The 12232-nt window shown below is 39.5% G+C and overlaps 1 protein-coding gene across 4 annotated transcripts in view; it reads left to right on the forward strand.

Annotated features, from left to right (window-relative positions):
* Window positions 1-12232, forward strand: part of LOC124290365 (dystrobrevin beta-like) — a 199838-nt gene that overhangs the window by 45763 nt on the left and 141843 nt on the right. For 2 of the 4 annotated variants that reach the window (XR_006901905.1, XM_046727072.1), the window contains exon 1: window positions 2264-2352. The exons of 1 other annotated variant lie outside the window; for it this stretch is intronic. The gene's annotated coding sequence lies outside the window, so the exon portion shown is untranslated. Of the gene's footprint in view, window positions 1-2054; window positions 2353-12232 lie in introns of those variants that run through there. One more of the 4 variants, XM_046727074.1, reaches the window with a different exon arrangement.

A 12232-nucleotide genomic window follows, 5' to 3' on the forward strand; every position in this document is an offset into this window, starting at 1 on the left:
TTTGCTATTTTATAGTTTTTTCAGAATTTAGTTTTTTTCCTGTTTCCATAGAAACACGACTTAGGCTGTGACTATGAGGATGTCATCTTGTCCGGAGCAGATCTTCCAAACTATACATGCTAGCTTCATCAAACTTGGTACACATATCAAGCATGATCCCTAGATGTGCCTTTTGGGGTTTAGATCCAGATATGAATTGTATTTTTTGCTGTTTCCTTGGGAACACGACTTTGAGCCAAATGTGTTCGATTATCTCCTAAAGTTTACATGCTAGGTTCATGCTAGGTACGTGCAAAATGTATTTGATGGTTACCTGACCACGGCATATCATCGAAACTATACATGCTAGGTTCACCAAACTTAATACACAAGTTAGTCATGACCCACAGATATGCCATGTGCTAAAAAATAGCAATCTTCATCTACGTCCATTGTGTGCAACATGAGACAGTCAAGTTCAATTGTATGGCAGGTTTCCACGGAAAAAAAAAAAAACTAGTTTCCATAAATTATTACCGTAATCAGTACATGCCAAAGCTATTATCTAACATGTATATAAAGTTTAGTAGAGTCAAAGAGAAAGTCTTGTGAGCTGCTGATCCTTGTCACATTATATATATCAATATCAGTCATTTCCATGTCCCAAAGTGGGAAGCGGGGGTATGTGAGCTTTGCTCACTTCTACACTTGTTTGCCACACTCTTCCCACCCACAGTAGGAGATACGTTGTTTAGAAATCAGGATTAAATTATACTACTAACTACAAGTTACAAGCCACAAGTTACGGACGACTAGTTCCTTTCATGACTATTGTAACCAATCCCAGTATGGAAGACTAACTATAGCAATATGGAAAGAAAGAGGTACTTCACTCTTACCTGACAATGGTATGAGAATCAATATTGAGACATCACATCATAATATAAGAAAGAAGTTGTCATCCATTAAGACTGCGTGGTATTACTGATATACCACAATATGCTTTTCAGTATGTCTTCTGAGATCCGGTATATTAGGTAAAAGATATATGCAGGTTTCTGATTATATCTGTAGTTTAAGTTAAAATCTACACAGACTTTCTTTCACAACTCATGTTTCCCTATAATGAATTGACAAAATGACATACTTTAATGTTATGAATTGTATAAATATAAAACAGAATCCTGAACTATCCAACCTATATTTGAGATAGCTGTTAGCAGAACCATAACATTATTTTAAGGGCCTTGGCATGTAGAAAATAGGATCTCACGTACAATCAGTGTCACTCACTGTTGAACACTGTTGCTATGTATCGCAATATGGATCGCTGTATCGCAGTAAATTTGCAATATAATTCATTTGCCAATACAGAGCCCTGTCATCCATAAAGTATCTTGCCTTTATCCCTGTAACCATTTGTTGCCATTGTAGTTGTGTCTAAAGTGTGAGAGTTGATGTTCGTTTTATAAGATGTGAACAGAGTGACTGTGATAACAGCAGGTTGAGTATTGGACATCCCTGTAAGAAAATGACAACTCTGGTGTATTTTGAAAAATAATTTTTATTGTATCAAAATTACTCTTTGGTATTTTGCAAGTTGAGCCTTAAAGTAATAAATAAGAGTATCAACTATCAAGAAGCTTTAGTTCCATTGTGGTTCTTGTGCTGTATGGGAACTGTTCATTTTTTACAAGAATCCAATGCTAAAAGCACAGACTGTTGAGTGACATTTATTGCATCTGATTATTGGAGGATATCAGATTAGTCATCTCTAGTACATAAGTATTTGCTGTGGTGGAATCTGAAAGGGAAGCTACTCTAAATGGCTATCATTCTCTGAGATCAATACCACTGTAAGCGAATTGCTTCCCTTTGCTTATTGATCGATGATTAGCATAAATCAGACTAAGTTTGACTATAACACAGGCCTGTGCTGCAGATAGTGCAGTGTTTGTTTTGATGATCAACCAGTGGAATTTGTACCAGTCTTGTGAGACAGTCAGTGACAATGACACGACTTATGGAAGGAGAGTATTGATCAGTTCTGGGCAGTGACATGTTCCTGTTAGGATGCTGTGTGCGGCCATGTGGTCCGGGATCAGGCCTCCCTACATCGGCATGAATTAGTCATCAACAGACCTGCAAGGCTGCCGGATGGATATTGGGACCTTCAGCTAACTGTTGAATGGGGAGAGGCAGCCTTTGGGCTACACCTGTGTGAAAGTGTTGACCTGAAACAGACAGACATCCAGAGCAGACAGCAACATTGGACTGAAGTGTTATTGAATCTGCTGTCAAAGCTGACTGGATCACTGGAGTGTGAAGGGCCCAAGAATACTATCCAGCCACCTGATGAATGGATAGTTAAAAGTATGTGTAGTAGGAAGTCAGTCTTCTATCCATTGACTACACCGTTGATCATTTTGTTGGACATGTGGTATGTTGTTTATATGACAGGTGGTGGGAGTTGGTCTATAGACCGGTGAAGGGTACCGGTTGAGACGATTGATAGAGCACTATGTTCTTGTAATGGAAGGATTATTTATGACAGACTGTTGGGATAATTTGGTTAACTTCTGTCCTGATTTGTGTTTGATGTAGTTATGGTCTGTTCTATCAAGTTCTAGAGATTTGACAGACACATCATTGGGATTAGGGCTTCTTGTGTTTGCCTTTGTGTCTTTCATACGAGCTTTAGCGTGTCTAAGGTTTCTTCTTGTATGTATACCCAGGTAATGATGTGTTGTGGTTGCAGTTCATGATTCAGGCACTGAAGGTTTCATTGAATTACTTTCTTGAAGGTAAAAAAAGAAACTATCGATTATGTTGAAAAGGGCATCTCCGTTTATGTGGGAGTTGAATTGACTTTATGTTGTAAATATATAATGTCAACACTAGAAAATAACTAAATGCCAACTTAGATTTCACTGGATTTAAAAGGCAAAATAGAGATGAAAGTTACATGACTATCATTGCAAATCATTGATTACACCAGGTGTTCATGAAGAATGATATCATGTTTTGGAGTTTAGTTGACAAGCTGTTATGAAAGTGACATTGTAAGTATGTTTGAAAGTTAACCTGGCATAGTGTTGTAAAAGCTAATTTGTAGCAGTGTATGAAATAGGACCTGTCCGACAGCCCATAAGTTTTGTTTAACTTGCCATCTCGTCTACAATGTCAACTTTTACACAGGGAAGTTTTTGTTTAATTTTCACATTTGCCATCTCTGTCTACACAATGTCTCCTCACACAGGGTTTTACACAGGGTTCTACATACAATGTCTCAGCATCACACAGGGTTCTACATACAATGTCTCAGCATCACACAGGGTTCTACATACAATGTCTCAGCATCACACAGGGTTCTACTTACAATGTCTCAGCATCACACAGGGTTCTACATACAATGTCTCAGCATCACACAGGGTTCTACTTACAATGTCTCACACAGGGTTCTACCTACAATGTCTCAGCATCACACAGGGTTCTACATACAATGTCTCAGCATCACACAGGGTTCTACATACAATGTCTCAGCATCACACAGGGTTCTACTTACAATGTCTCAGCATCACACAGGGTTCTACTTACAATGTCTCAGCATCACACAGGGTTCTACTTACAATGTCACACAATGTCTCAGCATCACACAGGGTTCTACTTACAATGTCTCAGCATCACATCACAGGGTTCTACTTACAATGTCTCAGCATCACACAGGGTTCTACTTACAATGTCTCAGCATCACACAGGGTTCTACTTACAATGTCTCAGTTTCACACATAGCTCTGGTTACAGTGTTATAGTTTCACACATGGTTCTACTTACAATGTTACAGTTTCACACATGGCTCTACTTACAATGTTCATTCAGTTTCACATAGGCTCTAACTACAATGCTCTAGTTCTATCTACAATGTTACAAATGGCTCTTTACAATTCAGGGCTACAATGTCTCTGTTACACACAGGGATCTACAATGTTTCTGTTACACACAATGTTTCTGTTACACACAGGGCTCTATCTACAATGTCTCTGTTACACACAGGGCTCTATCTACAATGTCTCTGTTACACACAGGGCTCTATCTACAATGTCTCTGTTACACACAGGGCTCTATCTACAATGTCTCTGTTACACACAGGGCTCTATCTACAATGATAAACATAAACATAAATCCCACATCTGAGAGCAGCATTTCAGTTTTGTGGATTGGTTGGTCTGACTGTTGCAGCATTTAGGAGTGACTGTTGACAAGGAGTAACACGACAACCAATCATTTAAATGACAACTAATCACTTGATGACAACCAATGATTTACATGACAATCATTTACACGACAACCAATCATTTACATGACAACCAATCATTTACATGACAACCAATCATTTGTCCTGAGGAAGAAAGCCTTCAGTACCTGTGTGAATGCAGGGGTGGAAATATAGTCAAATAACAATTCCTTCTGTTATTTCTGTTTTTGAAATCAATCTTTACTATTTGGTTGTATAAAAAGAATGGATACATCATTTTTTCTGGAGTTCTTATTTTCAAGGTGGGCAGATCCATAAAACAAACAACAAAAATGTAAGGTTATATTAACTCTTTTAATTGATTATGTAACTGCTGTGATTCAGAATTATACGTTTTCCGGTGTAAGAATGCACTCCAGAAGGAAAGATGCTGATTTGCTTTATCCGTTGTTTGTGCATCCGACAGTGATAGACTGTTGATGCATCACAATGTTCCATGGTCGATAGCAATACGCGAATCAACTTAAACCGTCAGTAGTTAACATTCGTGCCAGCGTTAAGCATTGTGAAATGAATGAGATTGTGCGCTGCCATCTGACTGGTTGAAAAACATTGTTCATTGTGGATTTGATACCAAAAATCTTTCTGACTTTGTACTCCTTATGGCTACATTTTGAGAGCAAGAAATGTTAACATTTAAAACCTCAGGCTGAGAGGCTGTCAGGCGTCAATTAAATTTCTTGGCAAAGAATACTCAATACACACAAGTCTGAAGACATATGTTTATCTCAACTGATATTATTTATAGACTATTTATATTGTTTGGTTTCAAAAATCAATATATTTAGTGACAAATGTCGACAAGCAAGAATATCTTACAATGTCCTGCTGCCACCCTTATAATGGCTTCCTGAGTTTCTCCAGTTGGAAGATGGTGGCTCCAGTATCAAAGATTATGCAGATTGGATGTAGACTTACTATTTGTCAGCACACAGTACAATATTGCACCTGGAACGTTTGGCGTAACTGAGTGTCTGTCATGGTTTTTTAAACCCATCACAATACACAGCACCTTCATTGCAACCAGGGGTGGTGGGGTAGCCTAGTGGTTAATGTGTTTGCTCGTCACGCCAAAGGCCTGGGTTCGATTAACCACAAGGGTACAATGGGTGAAACCCTTTTCTGGTGTCCCCTGCCGTGATATTGCTGAAATATTGCTAAAAGCGGCATAAAACTCAACTCACTCACTCATTGCAACCACCTCTGTTCTATTCACTTTTGTTGTATACCTTGTTATGACATAAAGTTTAGGAAGCACCTGTGGCCCTGATTCTGAGGCAACTCACTGTGCAGAGCTGTCTTTCTCAGTCAAGCCTGAAACCTGTGATCATGGGTTCAAATCCTGGGTTTCCCCATTATGTTTCTTTGTTTGCCTGCACAATATGGTGTTCACGGTTTACACCAAAGTGGTAAATGTCTGATACTTTCACCATATTGGACTTTTCTTCAACGTGAAGCTGACATACGGTGGTATAACTGGAATAGTGTCACTCACTCACTGCTCACTCACTCACTCACTCACTCACTCACTCACTCACTCTAATAACTCAGGCTCACTCCGACTCAGCACTCACTCACTCATCACTCCTCACTGAATATCACATATTTTTTCCCATGCTCATCTGACTTATGAACTGATCATTCCTAATTACAGAATATCAATTCCTCCCATCCTATGCACATAAAACTTTTCATCAAGGGATTTACACCATAAGTTATCACTGAGTTTGCATAAAATACTAGCTGGGTTATGGTATTATTTGCAATTTAATTACTGTAACAATGTGATGACCATGATACACAATACAATAAAGTATTAATAATAATATTTAAGTGTCTGGGACCCCCATTTTGTTGTCCAGGACCCCTGAAAATTAAGAGTATGAGTCCCAGGTGCCCTCAAATACAGGACTCTAGGTAAATCCTTGTCTTCAGCAACCCATGCGTGCCATAAGAGACAGCTAACAGGATCAGATGGTCAGGCTCTCTGGCAGATGTCATTGTCTCAATAGAGATCAGAGCTCATGATGTCAGTCTCTGGACTGGCTGGTCCAGACTCAATAATGTACAAACTGTTGACGTATACCTGGAGTATTGTCCAATGTAGCGTTAAACAAACAAATCTCAGGATTTTAATCACTGTATTGTCTGGTCCAGACTTGATTGATTACAGACCACTGTTATGTAACTGGGATATTGCTGATTGAGGCTTGAAGTATCTAACAAGCTAAACATTAACTGCATCTTAGCCTTAGTTCTGAAGCAATGATACTGACTGACTGACTGACTGAGTTTGGTTTTACGTTCTTTTAGCAATTTTCCAGTAACATCACGGCGGGGGACACCAGAAATGGGCTTCACACATTGTACCCATGTGGGGATTCGAACCCGGGTCTTCGGCGTGACGAGCCAACGCTTTAACCACTAGGCTACCCCACCGCCCCCTGAAGCAATGATAACAAACACTACTGACAACAGAGTTCAACAATGAAATACTATATCATATGCTTGAAGTCCTGCTTGAATGGCCTGATCTTGTTTCTAGTTTAGTGTTGATGTAGGGTATTTAGTGACTGTATGGTTATAGAGGGCCTGAGTTTTATGCCTGGATATGAGAGAGAAAGAGAGAAGGAGCGAAGGAGGGATAACGAGAGAGTATTGTAGACAAGAAACCTCAGCCTGTTCTTGCTGTGGTTGTAATCCAAGACAGAAGCATAGTATGAGATCTGAGATCTAGTTATTTTGGCAGTTTGCTGAATCAGGTTGTGGATGACCAGGGTGAGCCGTGCCATGATTTAGTGCAAGTCTCCTGAAGGCCAATCTATATACATGAGCTTCTGAGATTTCAGGATCATTACATTTGGAGGCAGTTCACTGGCATTCAGAATTAGGTTGGAATTGGTCTTGTTTCAAACATCACTTGATCGATGCTATCCCTGGCTGGAGGTATATCTGTATCAACCATTACTATTTATTTCCAGCATTTCATATTTATCAATATTGAGTTACCGGTTTTGATGTTAGTTTCAAAGAAACTTCTTAGAATGCAATTCAATATTTGATTTGAGTAATAACTGACAACCTATACATATATATAGTTTTTGAAAAAATGAGCATTTGGTTATGAGATTGAGGATTTATAATGCCACTTCATGCAAAGGTTGGGGTGGTGGGTTAGCCTTGTGGCTAAAGCATTTGGTTATGAGACTGAGGATTTATAATGCCACTTCATGCAAAAGGTTGGGGTGGTGGGTTAGCTTTGTGGCTAAAGCATTGGGTTATGAGATTGAGGATTTATAATGCCACTTCATGCAAAAGGTTGGGGTGGTGGGTTAGCTTTGTGGCTAAAGCATTTGGTTATGAGATTGAGGATTTATAATGCCACTTCATGCAAAGGTTGGGGTGGTGGGTTAGCTTTGTGGCTAAAGCATTTGGTTATGAGATTGAGGATTTATAATGCCACTTCATGCAAAGGTTGGGGTGGTGGGTTAGCTTTGTGGCTAAAGCATTTGGTTATGAGACTGAGGATTTATAATGCCACTTCATGCAAAGGTTGGGGTGGTGGGTTAGCTTTGTGGCTAAAGCATTTGGTTATGAGATTGAGGATTTATAATGCCACTTCATGCATTTGGTTAGCATGCAAAGGTTGTGGTAAAAGCATTTGGTTATGAGACTGAGGATTTATAATGCCACTTCATGCAAAAGGTTGGGGTGGTGGGTTAGCCTTGTGGCTAAAGCATTTGGTTATGAGACTGAGGATTTATAATGCCACTTCATGCAAAAGGTTGGGGTGGTGGGTTAGCTTTGTGGCTAAAGCATTTGGTTATGAGATTGAGGATTTATAATGCCACTTCATGCAAAGGTTGGGGTGGTGGGTTAGCCTTGTGGCTTGTAAAGCATTTGGTTATGAGACTGAGGATTTATAATGCCACTTCATGCAAAGGTTGGGGTGGTGGGTTAGCTTTGTGGCTAAAGCATTTGGTTATGAGATTGAGGATTTATAATGCCACTTCATGCAAAAGGTTGGGGTGGTGGGTTAGCCTTGTGGCTAAAGCATTTGGTTATGAGACTGAGGATTTATAATGCCACTTCATGCAAAGGTTGGGGTGGTGGGTGTTATGAGATTGAGGATTTATAATGCCACTTCATGCGAAGGTTGGGGAGGTGGGTTAGCCTTGTGGCTAAAGCATTAGGTTATGAGATTGACGATTTATAATGACACTTCATGCAAAGGTTGGGGAGGTGGCCTTGTGGCTAAAGCATTTGCTCATCTTGTCCACGGCCCATGTTTGATTGAGAATGTGTGAAGGCCATTTCTCTCGTCTACCATCATGATATTGCTGGGATATTGTTCAAAGCAGTGTAAAGCCCAACTCACTCACTGACTCACTCTTGCGGAGGTTGTTGTCTGTACTGTCAGGATTTTCAGGAGTTTCAGGAAAGCTTGGTGATGAGATGGTCACAGTGCCACTTGGTTATGTGAAATTCTGTGTTATCACTTGTAACAAGTTGACAAGTCCATGAATGCTTTCTTGGTAGTCGGGTGCAGTTGTCAAGGGTTGACAGTTTGCAGAGTTTTTATTCGCATTTCAGAATTTGAATCGTGAGTTTTAGTCTTGGTTTAGCAATGCCTGCATGTGTTTCTTCAGTTTGTCAGCACAAAACTGGTACTTGAGGGTTTCATCCAATCGGTACATGGGTTAGTCCTGTTTATCTTCAGACAGGGTTGGTTGGCTAGCCTTGTGGTTAAAGTGTTCGCTCATCACTCTGAAGACCCAAGTTCGATTCCCCACATGGGTACAATGTGTGAAGCCCATTTCTAATGTTCTGCGCCGTGATATTGCTGGAATATTGCTTGAAGCGGTATAAATCTAAACTCACTCACTCATATCAGGCTTTTTTGGCACATTTATCATGTTAAATTGACACCATGTTATATGGCTGAAATACTGTCCACCAGACCCAACTCATTCATTCAATGGTTAGACAGCAGTTGAGCTGAACAAGTTTGAGTTAGTGCATGGCTGTATGAGTTTATGACTTGTTTGTGATTGGTATTATCACTGTATCAGAATGATGCGTCCAAGACAATGGTGTTTTTCTTTTGCCGAAGCTCCTCAACCTCCCGCAACATGAACACCAACGCCGATGAAACGAGTCATTAGCCTTATATCATTATATGCGAGTGAATTCTTACAACATCAGTCTTGTTTAAAGTATAGTGTCTTGAAAGGCTTCATTCCAAGATTAACAAAATATTTTCTGGGAAGTTGTTCTCAAGACTTCTGTTATTCCTCAGGGCATCCATCGACAGAGGTTCCATTAGGGTGTCTCTGCTGTCATACATGTAGCAGGTATTGTGGCAGTGCCTTTAAGCGATATTGAACTGTACGGTATAGCCCTGCTTTCTTTCCATGGTGTTTAAAACTGATGGTGGTGTCAGCATGCAGGCCACCTCCTAATACTGCTACATTGATGTAGAAGTAACACTGAGCTGTTATCATGGGGTAATGGTCTCATCTTGGATTTATGTAATCCTGAAGAAACATCACTGAAATATTTCACACTGTTTGAGGTGTAATCATCTGTCTCCTGGATATATATAATCCGCTGGATATGTGACTAAATTATTTCATGCAATCATGTAGTGCTTAGATAGTTGTCTTGCTTTCGTGATAGAAGATCAATATTTGTATCTTAGCAAAGCTTGGGTTTAGTGCTGATTGATTTATATTATCACTATGTAATATAACCGACGGTTCCATTTGCCGTGCAGGTGTTGTGAAATGTATCCACAAGCACGTCCTTGTAATCTGATTCATTATGTCTGTTGTAGGAGTGTTGTGGATTGTATGGTCACAATGTCATCTTAATTTGGGTACAGGTCATTGTATCATGCAACCACCACAATAGACCTCTTAATTTTCTTTTCAGTCTGTATCAAGTTGTCAAAAGAAGATCTTTTGTAGGATGACCTTGGTTTCAAGATGTATATATTGTATCTTGCCAGACTATAGTTAGAGCTCTGTGTGTAGTGAAGACCTGTTCTGCTCTAGAATATATACTGTAGAATGTCTATTGTAGGATGACCTTGGTTTCAAGATGTATATATTGTATCTTGCCAGACTATAGTTAGAGCTCTGTGTGTAGTGAAGACCTGTTCTGCTGTAGAATGTCTATTGTAGGATGACCTTGGTTTCAAGATGTATAATTGATGACTATAGTTAGATATTGTATGAAGACCTATTCTGCTGTAGAATGTCTATTGTAGGATGACCCATGTATATATTGTATGCCAGACTATAGTTAGAGCTCTGTGTGTAGTGAAGACCTATTCTGCTGTAGAATGTCTATTGTAGGATGACCTTGGTTTCAAGATGTATATATTGTATCTTGCCAGACTATAGTTAGAGCTCTGTGTGTAGTGAAGAGCTCTGTAGAATGTATTGTAGGAAGACCTTGGTTTGAAGATGTATTCTGTATCTTGCTAGACTATAGTTAGAGCTCTATGTGTGAAGAGGAATGTCTTTTGTAGGATGACCTTGGTTTGAAGATGTATATATTGTATCCTGCCAGACTATATTAGAGCTCTGTGTGTAGTGAAGACCTGTTCTGCTCTAGAATGTCTATTGTAGGATGACCTTGGTTTCAAGATGTATATATTGTATCCTGCCAGACTATATTAGAGCTCTGTGTGTAGTGAAGACTTGTTCTGCCCTAGAATGTCTATTGTAGGATGACCTTGGTTTGAAGATGTATATATTGTATCCTGCCAGACTGTAGTTAGAGCTCTGTGTGTAGTGAAGACCTGTTCTGCTCTAGAATGTCTATTGTAGGATGACCTTGGTTTGAAGATGTATATATTGTATCCTGCCAGACTATAGTTAGAGCTCTGTGTGTAGTGAAGACCTGTTCTGCTCTAGAATGTCTATTGTAGGATGACCTTGGTTTTAAAATACGTAGCCAGACTATCTTGTTAGAGCTCCAGTACTGGGGACCTGTTCTGTAAGCCCAGGGTCTACACATACATCAGTCTCATCATCACAGTGCTTGTTCCCTAGTGTGTTTCCTTTCCACTCGATGGTACGGTGGTAAGTAGTAGACCTGATGTCGACTCATGCAGCCACTCTGTGGGATGTTACAATTCAGCTCCCTCTGCAAATGTGATTGGAATGAATATAGGAAATTACGTATTCATATCACCAGGGTTTAATCCAGGTACTGTATATACTGATATGATTTCACATTGCGTTTCCCTGAAACCATGACGACAAGATCCCGGAACCACTTAGCAAATTGGCTTAAAATTGCCTCTGCTACCTCATTCTGAAATAAAAGTCGTATGCATTAAGCGTGAGAGCATCGTTAGTGGGAAACATGTCCATTAGGTACATTGAGCTCTGGGAATCTCATGTGCGGTGAAATCCCTGATTTAAGTGTAGAATGCAAAACCGTTGATCAGCTTAGTGTTATGTTTGAGAAGAGTTTTTGTGGTGGTAATATTAATAAGGTGATCCTGAGGGAGATTTCTGTTTCTAGTTTGTACGACGTTTTGGAGTCGGAATTGTTCCGTTATTGTTAGCATGGTTAGCATGTGTATCAAATGTTCCGGATATTCAACAATGCTTTTAGAAGTGTTTCATCTTAGAATTCAGTTACAACTAATTTGAGAAAAACCCATTTGTTTCCAATATACATCATTAAAGCTATTTTTGGAATTTTAGAAATGTGATTAGTTGTGTTTGAGTGACAACTGCTTATAATGTATGTTTACTCAGATTCTGGATCTGGTGACTTAATTGAATGAAATACAGAAATCTCTTTTAAGAGGCATGAGTTCATTATTAGCTTTACAATAGCTTTTAATTTGGTTCATGTGGTCTGTTCCATCTCTTGAAGTCTGTGCGTGGATAACATTTGGGCAGATTCTACATCTAC

This window comes from Haliotis rubra, unplaced genomic scaffold, assembly GCF_003918875.1.
Source record: "Haliotis rubra isolate DU_JTF1 unplaced genomic scaffold, ASM391887v1 Scf463, whole genome shotgun sequence".
NCBI classification, from domain to species: domain Eukaryota; kingdom Metazoa; phylum Mollusca; class Gastropoda; order Lepetellida; family Haliotidae; genus Haliotis; species Haliotis rubra.